This window comes from Lepisma saccharinum, chromosome 17, assembly GCF_977018435.1.
Source record: "Lepisma saccharinum chromosome 17, izLepSacc3.1, whole genome shotgun sequence".
NCBI classification, from domain to species: domain Eukaryota; kingdom Metazoa; phylum Arthropoda; class Insecta; order Zygentoma; family Lepismatidae; genus Lepisma; species Lepisma saccharinum.
The window spans coordinates 61,143,975-61,161,090 of record NC_139245.1 but is presented as its reverse complement, the minus strand read 5'-3'; positions in this window follow the sequence as shown (position 1 = coordinate 61,161,090).

Below are 17,116 nucleotides of genomic sequence, written 5' to 3'. Positions count from 1 at the left end.
TATAATAAACCTACAATGAAGGCCAAGGGTGTTATGTATCAAATACCTTATGCAGGTCTCAAATCTCTTAAAACTATTGACAGTCTTTTAACAAAAAAGCAGCGCAAGAAAAAAAATTCTTGTATTGCAAAGGGCCATGGAATGAAATTGTTGCTTAGTACCCCCCAATTAAAAAAATTACAGCAATCAAGAAAAAAATCACATGTGGGGGGATTTATATTTACTATCCCTGCTATCTTAGCTGCTCTCGGGGCTGTTGGGAGCTTGGCTGGGGGTTCAGCTGCCATAGCAAAAACAGTAATAGATGCCAAGAAGAATAGGGCAGAATTAGATGAGCAGAAGCGCCATAACCTGGCAATGGAGAAACAAGGCAAAGGTGTTAAGAGAGCCATGAATAAGTTTAAAAAAAACAAGAGCCGCTTACAAACCAAGATATTGAAGCTTTAATCAAGCCATTGGGCATCAAACATTTTAGAGGTGTGTACATGTCTGATTCTTTGCCAGAACAACCACTCAACAAAGAGTGTGGCATTGTTAATTTGGATGAGTTCAAAAATCAAGGCACTCACTGGATCTGTTATCTTAAATATTTAAAAAATGAGGCATTTGTGTTTGATTCATTTGGAGGTGTTCCACCTGAAAATTTAATAAAATATCTAAAATCACCTAATCTTTATTACAATAATGCCCGTGTTCAAAATTTCAAAGATGTTAATTGCGGACATTTGTGTTTATCTGTTCTTAGATATATGTCTCAAATAAATAAACCATCAATTGAAAATTTTCAAAAAGCCTTGTGGTATCTGAAACATCATGGGGGTATTTCATCTCACCAGCCAAAATTCAATATTGAAACTCAAATTGCATGATGACATAGTGTATCCCAAAACAATAGCTCTCAGAGCATTTTACGGCATGTACCTGATCCCTAATATTACACACCACAACAATACAATTGCAGTAGGGGATGAAAAAATTGTCATTACTCCAGGGCAGTATAATCTATCCACTCTAAATGCTCAATTACCCAGAGGTATAGTGTTAAGTCAAAATTCTGTCACTCACAGAGTAGAAATTGTATCTGCCACAGAAACAGTGGATCTGGCTACTATAGGAGAGCTGTTAGGATTTGAGAACAACACAAAACTTGAACCAGGCATCAAACACACTGCTATGAATATACCCAAATTCTTAGCCATAGAGACTCTGAATATTCACTGCAATGTGGCTGAGGGTATGATCACCAAATCAAATGGCATAGGCTCTCACAAACAAACAGGCATCATTGCAACATTCAAACCTAATTCTGAATTTATGGAGCCCATCATCTACAATCCATCCCCAACATTATATTTTCCTGTGTGTCATAATAGAATAGATAATATTGAATTGATGGTCACTAATGAAAAAGAAGAATTAGTTGATTTTGCTGGAGCCACGACAACTGCAATCATAGAGATTAATATTTAAATAAAAATACATACAATGGAAAATATTGAGAGTTATGAGCTACAATCATTCCCTCCAAACAGGAGGACATTTGCAAATTTAAATCAACCCAACACAGAGATTGAGGTTGATCTTGATGTAGGGGATGGATTTATACACCCCCACAGAGCAGATTTATACATCAAATTTGATGTTGTAAAGCTCGATGGTACCGATTATCCGGCAAATTCAAATATAAGATTGGTAGATAATTTTGTGCCGCATCTATTCTCTGAAATTGAGATCAGAAAGCATGGCGTTGTTATAAACAGAGTGGATTATCCCGGCATTACCTCCACAGCTTTGGCCACATGAAAATTATCCAAAACCGAGGCTTCATACTACAAAATCGGGGGATTTGAAGCTGGTGAGAAAATATTATCTAAAAACCACACAGTGCTGTTCCCCATGCGCCTATTGCCAGGATTCTTCTCAGATTACAAAGAAATTATGTGGAAGGGTGGTTTAAGAATCACATTTAGAAGAGCTGCAAATGATAACAATGCTTTGATGAGGTACAGTGCAATAAACCCTACAGGAGAAGCTCTGCCCAATACCCTACCAGATGCAGGCAAATGCATTATTCAGACTATGGAGCTAAGAATCCCTGTTGTTGAATACGAGGCCAGTTATGCTCTTAAATACAAAGCTGATATAATAAAAAATCCACAGATTCCTCTGCAATTTTATACATATCAATGCGTACAGAAGCCCGCATCTGGTACATATTATGAGTTTGATGCCACAAATTCATTCTCCAGCATACAATATGACATGCCTGATTTTGTGGTAGTATTGTTTCAGACTGGGAGACACAACAATCAGGAAAAAAATTCAAGCAAATTTGATAGCTGCAACATCAAGAACATATATCTTAAAAATGGCAGAAATGAGGTATTTCCTAGAGAAAATTATAATTTAGACATGTCTAAGGATGATTTCCTTAAATTATATGAAGCATTTTCGGCTTTCAAGAGGGTCACTACTGGCAATACTGAAATGTATTACACACCAGATGAATTCAAAGCACAGAGACCCATGTTTGTAATCAATGCTTCAAGAAGAAAACAGGTTGTGGTGAATGACAGAACAAATATTAAAATTATCTGTGAATTCCATGAGGCATTACCTGATGACACCATATGTAGTGTTATTCTCATAGGAGAAAAATCATATGTTTATGATGTAAGAAATGAGAGAGTCACGGAGCAATTCTAGAAGAATTGCATTGTTTTAATATTGGATATGCAAGTTGAGGCTGAGGTCCAATTGAACTTAAACCTGAAATAAATATGTATGGGTAGGTATGGGTTTAGCATAATTTCAGGTGTAGCCAAAAAATATCAATTTTTGACAAGTTTATAGACAACAATCTCACAGAAGTGCCTTTTGTAAGTATGAGCAAATCAATCTGAGGGGGCTCTTCCTTTCTGAGCAAAATTCTTGGATTAGAGGGGGTTCCACACTAGAGCAAAAAACTCATATGCTCATGTTGAGCTAGTTTTAAGTGTAAACAAATCTGCTTGGTAGGGGCTCTTCCTTTCTGAGAAATTCCCGAGGGCATTTTTACAAAATTCTTGGATTAGAGGGGGTTCCACACTTGAGCAAACAGCTCATATGCTCATGTTGAGCTAGTTTTAAGTGTAAGCAAATCTGCTTGAGAAGAGCTCTTCCTTTCTACACTTGTAAGTGGTCCTTATAATACAGTCAATACAACTACTGCCACGATTCTGGACTTGAGCAAGTTGCATATGTTTGAGACACATTATGGTATACTGTCCAAACATTATGATCGTGGCATTTCTCTTTTATATACAGATACGGACAGCTTGGTCTACCATGTTCGCACAGTTGATGCATATAAGGATATAGCGTCGATTCCACCTTTCATCGAGCTTTTCGACACATCAGGCTATCCCCAGCCGAACCAGTACGGCATCCCGTCCCGAAACAAAAAAGAGCCCGGTAAACACAAGGACGAGAAGGACGGGGATGTTATTCTTGAGTTTGCTGGACTTCGGGCCAAAGCCTATGCAATTCGGGCCGAGGGGTCTGTCACCAAGAAGGCCAAGGGTGTAGGTAGGCAGGTTGTACAAAAGCATCTCGCATTCGAGAATTATGTTGAATGCCTGAAAACTCGCTCACCTGTTCTACGAAAAGAGTATCGAATCCAGAGCGTCAACCATAAATTAACAACCAACATTGTCAGGAAGATTGCTTTGGATGCGCACGATGATAAGAGGTGCATCCTGAAGTGCGGAATTCACACACTGCCGTGGGGGCACTATCGCTTAGCAGAAAACAAAACCTGCAACATATGCCCATCTTCAACAGAAGATTCATAAAAAACAAAACAAAAAAAAAAAATTATTTTGTTAGTCATTTAAAAAAAAACACTTTGACAGTCATTACAAAAAAAAAACTTTGACCGTATTCTTAAATAACCAGCATAGTAGGTGGAATGGGCGACTCTGGGCCTGTCCTTTGACCTACTTTCTCGCCTTAATGGATTGCTCTCGTAAGGCAAGCCTCAAGCAGTGTTGCCAACTCCTCACTCGAAAAAATCACCAAGGTTTTTATCTTGGCCTAACCTAAAGCAAGGAGCTGGCAACGCTGCAAGGCAAGCCTCAAGCAGTGTTGCCAACTCCTCACTCGAAAAAATCACCAAGGTTTTTATCTTGGCCTAACCTAAAGCAAGGAGCTGGCAACGCTGCAAGGCAAACCTCAAGCGTTGCCACCTTCTTCGTTCTGGCTGGGCCCTTTGACCTATTTTTTATTTTACGACGTTTTACGCACTAAACTAACCTACAATGAGAGAAAAATGGAGAGAAAAAGCTCTGATATCACTTTTTAAGCTATTTTTTATGCTAACTTGTTTTTTTGACCTACATTTGAAATGACTTACGACATTTTCCTATAAGGGCGCCACCTCTTACTCGTAAGGCATGAGCCTCAAGCAGTGTTGCCAACTCCTCACTCAAAAAAATCACCAAGGTTTTTATCTTGGCCTAACCTAAAGCAAGGAGCTGGCAACGCTGTAAGGCAAGCCTCAAGCGTTGCCACCTCCTTCATTCTGGCTGGGCCCTTTGACCTATTTTTTATTTTACGACGTTTTACGCACTAAACTAACCTACAATGAGAGAAAAATGGAGAGAAAAAACTCTGATATTATTTTTTAAGCTATTTTTTGCCTCTGCAAATTTAGCTCATATACTAACTCGCCCTTGACCTACTTTGAAATGACTTACGATATTTTCCTATAAGGCTGCCTCCTTTACTGTAAGGCGCCCCTCAGTGTAATCTACCACGACCTGCTAATAGGCTTTTGGTCTCAGCGTAATCTGTTTTACGCACTAAACTAACCTACAATGAGAGAAAAAATGAACAGAAAAAGCTCTGGCATCACTTTTTAAGCTATTTTTTTAGCCTCTGCAAATTTAGCTCTTATGCTAACTCGTTTTTTGACCTACTTTTGAATTGACTTACGATATTTTGCTATAAGGCTGCTGTTTCTTCTTAGTGTAAGCTTCCTCAGTGTAATCTACCACGATCTTGCTCTCAGCGTAATCTGCTATGATGTTTTTTGTTTTTAAAAACTCTCAGGTGTGATTTTCTACAATGTGTGTGTGTGATAATCAAAATTTATTTTTGTTAAGGAAATCCCTGGCCCCCAAAAAAAAAATATCCCGCCAGGGGTGCGTGGTACCCAACACAGTTCTAATGGCCACGGCTAACAAAGCCGTGCCTCTGTAGAGTTTCACGGTTGTTTTTTTTAACCCCCCCCATGACCCCCCTACAGAGGACCTCCGTGTGTAATGTGTGTGTTTTATGATTGAAGAGAAGAAAAAATTTTGGTTAAGAATAGAATGTGTAAGAACTAAAAAAGTTTCCGTAGGGGGCAGCATCTGAAAGAAAAAAAAATATCCTCAAAAATAGTGTACATAATATGATAGAAAAATATAAAAAAAAAGTGTGAATGCAAAAATTAGTGTGAATGATTGTTTTTTTTTAAAAAAAAGATAGAAAAATATAAAAAAAGAGTGAATGCAAAAAATAAGTGTGAATGATTGGTTTTTTTTAAAAAAAAAAGTGGGGTAAAAAATAATACGTATTTTTTTGATGCAGAAGTCTAATGTTGCGAGCAGATTTCTTCCTCGTCATGGTATCCCCATTCTCGGGTGTGGATGTTGCAGTCTAGCAGCTTCAATTTGGTGTCGTGGGGATCAAGCGCCACTTTGTTGATCGTGGATGTATGCAGCTGATCGATGGTGCTCGTGATCCGATGTTCGGTCATGCGTTTGATTTTTTTGATGAACAAGCATGACTTGTAATCTTCTATGGTTAGTTTGTTTGTGCTGGAACGCCCCACCCCCTTTGCCTTCTTTATTTCGGTCTCATCTTGAACTTTGATGGCGTACATTTTTGCTCGAAGGCCAGCAAACTCTGTGATGATGCGGCCGTTGAGTTCATCCTTCATCTTCCCGATCGTCATTTTCTGGCTGTCGTCGAAGAGAGTGTGATCTTTCGGATAATTGGAGAAATCGAAATGCTGGCTCATGCTTTTGAGATCTTCGTATAGATCATCGGTGCGGATGTTGTACACGAAGCTGTCCGTGTCGGTGTACGCCACCTCGATCGCCTCTCCATAGCGTGGTTTCATGACGTCGTAGTGAAACTTGTACATGGCCAGCTTCGACAACTCGAGGATCGCGACTCCCACGGCGATTGGTTTGTCGAATGTTATGTGGCGGAGAGCACGTTCAATCAATACCAACGTGTTGCTTAGTATCGTGAAGTTCTTGTACGTGGGCTGAGCGACGAGCTTGTTTATTTTCTTCGGGTCGGAGACCAAGTTGATATTTCTTCTTTTCCTGGCATCTTCCATGCTCTTGCCGTAGATGCTGTTGTTCATTAATTTGTATAAGTCTTTGTCTGCGGAAGAAGAAGCTGATGCTCGACGTTGAGTGTTGCCGTCGATATAGGGTGCTAGCCACCTGGTCTGTCTAAACTTCAATCCTGAGTGCACACGCTTCAAAACCAATCCATGCTGGAGGTAGAATAGTAGGAGACGATAATGCACCACGTAATTCTCTTTGCTCTTGAAGGTGAGCATCGGCTTCTTCTCCGGAGCCGTTTCCATCACAGGTGCCATCGCAAATCCATGGTGTTCTTGATGAAGCGATGCAGGATATTCCAAATCTACTTTCAGGAAACATCCATTTTCATGATCTTTGCTCCATTCTAAACAATCTTGAAGTTCCTGCTCGCTCATCCATTCGTATTCTCCGATGGGCAGAGGCTCGGACATGGCATAACCATACAGGTTGTTCATGTCCCAGTATGCCAAGAAGTTTGTCGGTTTCCCTGCATCGAAATCGACAACATATGGATTGTTGGCTTTGACGTATCGAAGGGGACACTGGACGATTCCACCACGTTTTGCCTCTTCGACAAACAAAAGTTGATTGACGTCCTTGATGAGTTCTATCTTCACCTTCGTGGATTTTAACATCGCCTGCCAAGAATAACCCGGTGTGGTGTAGCTGAAAGCGGGGTCCAAACCATATGCTGCCATTCCTCTCGAGCGATGGAGATGAAAACGGTCGCTCAATAGCGTAACATCCAGTTTCAGATACAGATCGTGATAGTCGGCCATGGTTTGACAAGAGAATGTAGACCAGACGAGCTGAGCATGATGGTAGTCCTCTTCGGTGCAACAGGTGTCGCTAAGATGACTGTAGAATGCTTCTCTCGGTGGTAACGATGTTTCTGAGAATTTGGAAGCATCCGTCATGTATTCGTAGGGGTAAACACCCTTGCGTCTCAACAGTGCTAAATGTTGGTCGCCAAAACATTTCCTGGTGGCGACCAAATCATTGTCGGTGAGTTGAGACACAAGTGTTGCCAAACTCGAAGACAGAAAGTTGTAGGAGTCCAAGAAGCGAATTTCTATGTGATTGCCATTTCCAACGTCCACCATCTTGCTGAATGAAATGAATTTCTCGTTGGTGCGAGCTATGACGCTAATGGGTTGAGCGTCGCATCCCATCTCCTTTATGAAGATTTTGACGTCGTAGCCCTCCAAATTGTGAATGAATACAGGAATAAAATTCGGTTTTTGATTTGTATATTACAGTCGTTACACAGGGGGGCCACATATTTTCCCGTGTGATGATTGTGGTGGCGAACTTTGACATTTTCGAGGGTGAAGTTATATTCGCACGCATCACACTGAGAGGCAAGGTCGTATGCTTCCTTCTCTTCCTGGGTAAGAGGCTCCATTGGTTTGTCTTCTCTTAGTAGAGGAGCGAATTGTATGGCCATCTGTTTCAAGGTTTGAACGAATTTTTGTGGAGCATCATTGCCACGATGTAAAATAACATTGCCTGTGTTGTTGACCATCAATCCAAAAGCGCAGGCTTCGTGATGTAGAATTTCGGTGGTGCTCGATACGCTGGGATTCGGTTCGCAGATGGCGAGTGGAAGTTGGAAACTTTCAAAGTCGGCGCATATCACCAAGGGATGCCAGAGTAACGCCTTGTAGTTGGAAAATGTCATGTCATGAGAAGGCATTTTGATAGCCGTAGCCGGATGTTTACTACACATTTCATGATGATCTTGGAGTTCTTTATCAGCATTCTTTTTTCCTCGACCGTAGAATATACTCAGGCATCTGTCGCATACTTGAATTTTATGTTGATGTGTGGTAATTTGACTTCTTATTAATTTTGGAAGATTCTGAATTAGACAATAATGATAATTATCATCATCTTCGATCAGGAGTAATCTGATGACACGATTACTTTTAATGTTGCTATGTCTGAGAAAGTAGATGGTGTTGTTTTTGTCTAATCCGAAGATGTGTACTGCTATACTTTCGTTTTTATCTATCTTGTACTGTGCCTCAAATTTACTAATGTCTCGTAGATTTACAGGGTAATTAATACCAGCCATAGGTTTTTCAAATTCTGAGAGATATTCTGGCTTGTTGTAGTGGTATAAACGATGTTTGTAATCATTGACTGGGTGATGATCGGCAATGATGCACCACAAAATGCATCTATTATCCTCATTTTGAATGTTGATGATGGCTTTCTTACTGGCTATTTCCAGAGGCAAATCGATGAAGCTGGATGCTCCCATCGGGTTGTATCGTGCCACCTTCAAAGTTAAAGTGTGAGGCGAACCGCAAAGTGTCCAACCCGAACCACGTTGTTGGAAAGTCTCGTGCTTGTTCAACAAAGCGTCAAACATCTGGTTGCAAATGGCATCCACCTCATCGACGTCGGCGGCGTGGAGACTCTTTACACCAGTGTAATGATGGAAAGTTTCTCGCTCTTCTTTTACGTTTTCGTAAATGACGGAAACGATGAGGTGGATTTTCAACGAGCATTGCAACAAAGCTTCGGTGATACACGAAATTAACTTGCTTTTGACCGAATGAAAAAAGTTGTTTAGATCAGATGTTTCTTCAGATTGGAAAGTCTCCTTGGTTAAAATATTTCGAATACTTTCGCCGGCACTCTTCTGCTTTTTTCGTGGCGCTTGATCGTCAACATCGAGCTCTCTCTTACTTGATCCTTCCCCATGCACATTCTTCCGATGTCTACCCAAGTTTGAAATAGATATATATTTCCCACAGTGGTCACATGCACGTTTCGCTTCCTTCTTCTCCATTTTTTTTGCTAAGAAAAAAAAGATGAAGTTACTAAAAATTGCACGTTTTTTTGTGGTGTTATTTATATTAAACCCCCAAAAAAAACCGTAAATGATCTACCATAGATGAAGTTACTATTTGTGGTGTAATTTATATTAGACCTCCAACCATAAATAATCTACCATAGATGAAGTTACTATTTGTGGTGTTATTTATATTAGACCCCAAGCATAAACGATCTACCATAAATGAAGTTACTAATTTGCGGTGTTATTTATATTAGATACGATCTCAATTTTTTCTTAAATAACCAGCATGAATCTCTTTGGTTTCCGAAAACAAACCAACATGGAGAATGTACACCACACGACGACAGATCTACCTTCCATGTTAACTAAACTCAACGGTCTGTTGATTATTCACCTCAACAGCATTTGGACGAAATTGGATGAGGACGTGGGCAAAATTTTTTACGTCTTCAACAACAATTTACATTTCTACGAAATTCCGATTGACGGGAAACTTCGGATCACCGTGAATCCCGAGAACGAAGGGCGAAAAATCAAAATATCTAGCGGCAAGAACATTTTTCGAATAAAGCACGACAAGGTACTTTCTAACATGGCGTACGACGTGTCTGCAGGAGATTGTCTTTACGTTCAACTCCTAGGAGATTACGACAAACTTATTCCTCTCTTCGTAGAATTGCGAATCGTCTATCCTATTATAAATAACCGTTAACCAAAAATGCCTAACGACATTTTCGGCAACACTATGCGTGTAGACCATGCAGAAGAGATTCTTATGTTGGATGTCCGAATTAAAAAGTTGAGGAGCGATTTGATCGCTTTGCAGGAGACCTTAAACAAAAGTTTAGAGTCGGAGATCGCTACGCTCCAAACACAATGTCTCGACCCTATTTTGAAAATCGATTCCGAACTGAAAACGCTCATAAAAAATTATGTTGACCTACCTTCTTACGACAGCGTTCAAAATATACAGTTGAGTGTGGATTCGCTTCAAAATGATTTGGCCAAATTACAGCAATTTCAATCGAAAAATGAAGATTTGGAAAAATTGAAACTCGAAATCGAAGAACGAACTTCCGCAATAGAAAAGAATTTCTCTGAACTTCAAACCGTTGTGAAGGATATTGATGTAGAACGCTTGCACGTCGTCGTTTCCAAATTACAAGAAGAATTCACCACCACATTGGAAGAAATTAAATCCAAGTTGCAGACTTTGGAAGATACCATGACGAACCTACCATCGTCGGACGAACTGCAGGTTATCGGTAAAAGCGTCGCGAACATAAAAATTCAATTGGAGGCTTATCAAGATTTCAAACACATTCAAACCACCATCGCTACGCTTCAGGCGTCTCTGGAGTTGATCAACGAAGAAATTAAAAATATTCACGCTGAAGCGAGCGCGTTGACGAGCATTCAAGACACGTTAAGCACGGTCCAGCAGAAGATGGAATATTTGGAAAATTTGAACGTCGAATCGAACCTTGCCCATTTTCATCATGTACTGGACAACATACAGGGTGACTTGGAATCGTTACGGACGAGCGTACCTTCGAGCGAAGATTTGGAAAAATTGAAAACGGCGGTGACGGCACTATCCGAATCGAGCGACATCAAAAGTTCGTTGAGCGATCTAGAGAGTAGGGTGGCCAATCTCCCCACCTCCAAAGAATTACATGCTTTGAAAAGAAACATATCACGTATGCTGAAACGACTGGAAACAGAAACGGCGAACGTGGAACAGATTCGAGACGAACTTGCTTCGCTGGTGTCGACGCTGCCCACTTCGCAGAGCGTCGCCGATCTTCACACGCAGTTTACCGAGATGCGAAGCATCGTGAACGATCTCACCGAGAAAAGCTCGAAATTGAATCAAGTCGAGAACCTTCAGAGTATTGTCGTCAACATCAGAGATCAAGTTGGAGTGCTGGAATCCACGCAGGAATCGACGCTGGCCTCTTTCGGTGCCAAGTTGCAAGAACTCAACGAAAACTTCAAGCAGTTGAACGTGGAAGTGAAAATCAAACCGTCATTTTCCACAGTAACGGATACCATAGTCGAATATTTGTTGCCCGTACAAAATACACTGGGACAGCTTCACAGCAACCTCGTTAGCGTCGATACTAAATTCGCTAAACTGCATTCTCTGCAAGCCATCGAAATCAACAGCGTACCCAATCAACAGAGAATCTCCACGTTCGTCGAAGGTAACAAACTGTACATGTTGCATCCTTATCATCCGTACTACAAGTTTCTTCTCGATGGCACGATTCAGATAAATGAATTTTCGTACTGGTCTCACGGCAGAAAAGCTAGCGTTCCCACCATGACCTTGATATCGAATCGTGGTGTCCAGAAAGCAGGAAACATTCCTCTGGCACGTTGGAACGAAACGCGCAACGTATATGAAATACACGAAGACGAAGATCTTACCGTTTTCGACGTGAGTGCCGGCGATAAGCTGATCATTCAAAACACGAGCGAAGTGCCCCCCTCTTTGAATCCCATCACGCTGGTGCTTCTCTTCAAACGTAATCTCTAAAAAAATGTCTAGGCAAGCCATCGTCCAAGAATTGCATAAACCTGCACGCCGCAACTACGAACGTTTGGCGGTGGTGACCAAGGGCATCGACGACCTCTGGCAAAGTGACCTCGTGGAGATGAGTAGCGGCAATCTAAAAAACGTACATAAATTGAACAAGGGCAACAAGTACCTCCTCACAGTCATAGACACATTTTCGAAATTCGCATGGGCTCTACCTTTGAAGGCCAAAACGGGGACGTGCGTCACGGAAGCATTCAAGACAATTTTTCGCAAAAGCAACAGACGACCACGGTTTTTGCAAACAGACAACGGTAAAGAATTTTACAATGCTGTATTCCAAAAGTTTATTCAAAAACATGACATTCGACATTATTCGACCTTCAGTCACATCAAAGCCAGCATCGTGGAAAGATTTAATCGAACCTTGAAAACACACATGTGGAAACGATTCACGCTTCGGGGAAATTACAAATGGGTCGACATTCTGCCGGAACTCGTCGATACCTATAATAATACGGTACACAGAACGATAGGCATGAAGCCAGCTGACGTTACCAAGTCCGACGAGCAGCGTTTAATTTCTACAGTATACTGTCCAAAGTACACTCCCACGACAAAAAAACCTAAATACAAAATTGGAGACCAGGTGAGGGTTAGTAAATTGAAGCGAACGTTCGACAGGGGTTTCACACGAAACTGGAGCACGGAACTTTTTACCGTGGTTCGAGTTCTACCCGGAAACCGCCACACGTATATAATAAAGGACAGTGGCGGTGAAATTTTATTGGGGCGCTTCTACGAGGAGGAACTCTCTAAAACTAAATACCCCGACACGTACCTTATCGAAAAAGTTTTGCGTAAGAGAGGCGACAAACTTTTGGTGAAATGGCTGGGACTTCCGGACACGAGTTGGATCGATTCAAACGAAGTGATTCTATGAGTGCGTGGAATGTCGTGAAACGTCTACCTGATTCGGAAAATCGAAAAAAGAAAAGGAACGGCAAGTTGCTCCCCGACAGCATCCGCTGTCTGATCGTAGGTCCTTCGGGGTGTGGGAAAACGACACTGCTCGTGGACAATTTTCTCCTCGCACCGAATTGGTTAGATTGGAAGAACAGGCACCTGTACGTGTTCTCGAAAAGTTTGGAGCAATCTAAATACCAGCAACTGATGAAACTGTACGATGGTCTGGACATTGCAACGTTCTCTTCGGAAATAAAACCACTCGACGATTGTCGTGAAAATTCAGTCGTTGTGTTCGACGATGTCATCCTGGAAAATCAAAATGAAATTCGCAACTTTTTCACACAAGGTCGTCACAAAGGAATGGATTGCTTCTTCCTAGCTCAAACGTTTTCCAAAATTCCAAAACAGTTAGTACGTGACAATGCTAATTTCATATGTTTGTTTCGTCAAGATCACACCAACCTCAAGCACGCGTACGATGACTACGTAGGCGGAGACATGAACTACAATCAATTTTCGGAACGCTGCTGCTCCCACTGTTGGAACAGTGACGATTTCGGATTCGCGACGATCGACATGACGAGGAAACCCAACGACGGAAAATACAGAAACAAAATCAACGACTTTCTAAACGTTGCAACGTTGTGAGAAACGACGTGTATAAATAACGTTATGACGAAACGAAAAATCGAAGACGAAAATCTCAAGCTTCGCGATTACCTCGCGAAACGCTTCAAAGGTTGGAAATCCGAGAATCGCGGATTCTACGAAGAGAAGAAACGTCAAGATCAACCTGTGATCGACGCCATCAGCGATCTAGGTAAAGAAATTAAAGGCGTCACGGAACAAAATAAAAATTTGATCAACGAACTCGTACCACTTGCAGCTAAAAGTTACACCGTACCCACGCCCATTTCGAGCATTCCTTCGACGCCGTTCGAACTGAAGGACGTACCGGCACGACGTCGAGCCATAGGTAGCACGTCGTCGTCTTTGGATAAGATCGAGTTGGGACCTTTGGCACGAGACTACCTGAGCACGGGGAAATTCGACAAGGATGAAGTGTTCGGATTGTATCCGAGCATGGAGAGCAACGAAGGCGGCGGTGTGGTTTGGAAGATTGGAAAATCGAAGGTGACCTTCGAAGGCAACGACATTAAAGTTAATTTAGGCGAGAAGGATAGTTGGAACAGGTATCCGGGTACGGTGGGACTGTGGGAACTCGTTGCCAAAAAGCAGCCGAAAGATTACACCGACGAAGATTACCAGAGTTACAAGGAAATTTTGATCATGACGGATGCCTTGTACCAGAACAACGACGCCTCGCAGAATAGGGTGAAATCGAGCAGCGGTGAGAAGTACAGAAATCTCATCAAACCGATATGGAACCAGGTCAAAACAGGCAGCGGCGTCAAACTCTACAACACGTTACCCAAAGAATTCGTTTGGGTGGACGACGTGAGAAAACTCATAGACAGGTTGTTGGTTATTGCAGGAGAGGAGAATGCAGGCAATCGTAATTTCTACAACGAGAAGGTTGGCATCGTGGACATGATCAGCGCCAAACTTTCCAACTCCATCGTGAACGACGACAAGGGCATAGGGTACCTCATTAAAATTATCAACACGCTACCTCCGAGATTCTGGAACGTGGCCGAAGGAAAGGGACTCGTGAACGACATCATCAACAAGTTACCTTTCGAGATGCATTTACCTGGCTACCAGTACTGCGGACCGGGTACCAAACTCGAGAAAAGATTGCAGAGAGGAGACAAGGGTGTGAATCCGTTGGACGCCGCATGCAAAGATCACGACATCGCTTACAACACCACTCGCACCGATCTGGATGCACGTCACGAAGCAGACAGAAAGTTAGAGCACGCAGCTTTCGAAAGATTCGTCAGCAGAGACGCATCGCTGGGAGAAAGAGTTGCGGCACTGGGCACCACCATAGCCATGAACACGAAACAAAAACTTGGGTGGGGTATATAAATAACATACAGTAAAAAAAAATAATAACAACATGTCTTGCATAACCGACTTACCACCCGAACTGCTATGTAAAATATTCAAACACGCTTGCGAAGATGTAGGGAAACTTTTATACGTAGCAAGAACAACTCCGAAATTTCGTATCCCCTGTGAAATGCTTATCAAGGACCATCTTCGGGAGATCAGTGGAATGAGGTGCGATGATCTCGACACTCTTCTTTCGGCTGCAGGGGAAAAATTAAACAAGAGAATGGACGAACTGCACGAGGCGAGGCAGGGAAGAAGACGATATACTGATGATTGGCGTAAGTCCAAACAGAAAACTGAAGAAATCATCACGCACATCATCGCGTTTTCCGAAGCACGAACTTTCTTCCTCTAACGCACACACACAAAAAAAAATCTTCGATACAAATCGTGAAAAAAAATATATATAAATAACACACATGGTGAAAAAAATAATCTTCGGTATATATAAATAACACACATCGTGAAAAAAAAATTAAATTTCTCTAACACACACACTGAAAATTTCTCTCCTTCGATATGACGACTGAAAAAATGAGTGACCTCCAAGCATTAAAACAAATGCTAAATTTGTCAGTAGAGTATGTAAAAATTCAGGAATTGGAAGTCGGCAAACCTTACACGATAACTTCCGGTTCAATTGTTTCTACCCAGTATGGTCCCAGGGTGCGTCTGTTGCTCAACGCACAATACAGTCTATTTTTACCAGATCGATATGCTAACATGTTATCCGACCAGAAGCTATCTATCTTAATCGAGAACAAAACTCGAATCGTGTACAAGGGGACAAAGGAACTTCTTGGTAAGAAAACGAAGCACGTAATAGAATTTGTGTAACGGCTCTGCGCGGAGTATATATAAAATAACATCCCTTGAAAAAAAAATTACACAAGAGGGAAACAAAAAAATCTCGGGACATTTATATATATAAATAACATACCGTGAAAAAAAAAAGTTACGCAAAACAAAAAAATCTCAGAACATTTATATATATAAATAACATACCGTAAAAAAAATATATAGAGAGCATCAACATGAAGCCCAAGGGTGTCGTGTACCAGATACCATACTCCAATCTAAAAAATCTAGGTGCCCTCGATGGGTTACTCACCAAGAAACAACGCGAAAAAAAACGTTCTTGCTTGACGAAAGGACACGGAATGAAATTGCTTCTCAGCACTCCACAATTGAGACGCTTGCAGCGTTCGCGGAAACAGCAAAAGATCGGAGGTTTCATATTCAGCATCCCGGCCATCCTTGCGGCATTGGGGGCCGTTGGAAGTTTGGCTGGCGGAAGCGCCGCCATCGCGAAAACCGTCATCGACTCGAAGAAGAACAAGGCGGAATTGGAAGAACAGAAACGTCATAATCTGGCCATGGAGAAGAAAGGGAAGGGCGTGATGAAAAAGTTTAAAAAAAAGAAACAGCAGCACTCACCAACCGAGACATTGAATCTCTGATCGAACCGTTACGAATCAAAAACTTTAGAGGAGTTTTCATGTCCGACTTGTTACCTTCAACCGTTAAAAGAAGAGAATGCGGCGTAGTCAACTTGGACAGTCAAGAAAATCCAGGCGCGCATTGGATATGTTACCACAAAAACGATGACAATAACAAAGCATTCGTTTTCGATTCTTTCGGAGGCGTTCCACCTACAAATTTAGTCCATTATCTGAAAACAAACAAAACTTCTATATAATACAACGACGAACGCATTCAAAATTTCGGAGACGAGAACTGCGGTCATCTCTGTCTCTCCATGCTCGCGTTTCTCTCTAAAATAAATAAGCCTACGATCGAAGATTTCCAGAAAGCATTGTGGAACCTGAAACACGATGGGCGTGTTCCATCTCACGAGCGAATCCTCAATCTTGAAACTCACGCTGCACGACGACATCGTCTATCCTAAATCCGTAGCTCTGCGTGCATTCTACAGCATGTACGTCATACCTAACGTCACGCAGCACAACAACAAAATTAGCGTCGGAAGCGAACACATCGTCGTCACGCCAGGCCAATACAATCTTTCCACTTTGCAAGCTCAATTACCCAAAGGCACGTACCTTTCTCAAAATTCGGTCACGCACAGAGTGGAAATCCTATCGGCGACGGAGACCGTGGACCTGGGCACCATAGGAGAACTTTTAGGTTTCGAGAACAACACAAAACTCGAAGCTGGCATCAAGCACACAGCAGTCAATATTCCTAAATTTCTAGCCATCGAAACTCTGAACGTCACTGCAACGTGGCGGAAGGCATGATCATGAAATCCTCGGACGGGGGGTTGCTGGGAAGTCAAAAGCAGACGGGAATCATCGCCACGTTCAAACCCAGTTCCGAGTTCATGGAACCGATCATCTACACACCCTCTTCGCCGATCTATTTTCCAGTATGTCGCAACCGCATAGACGA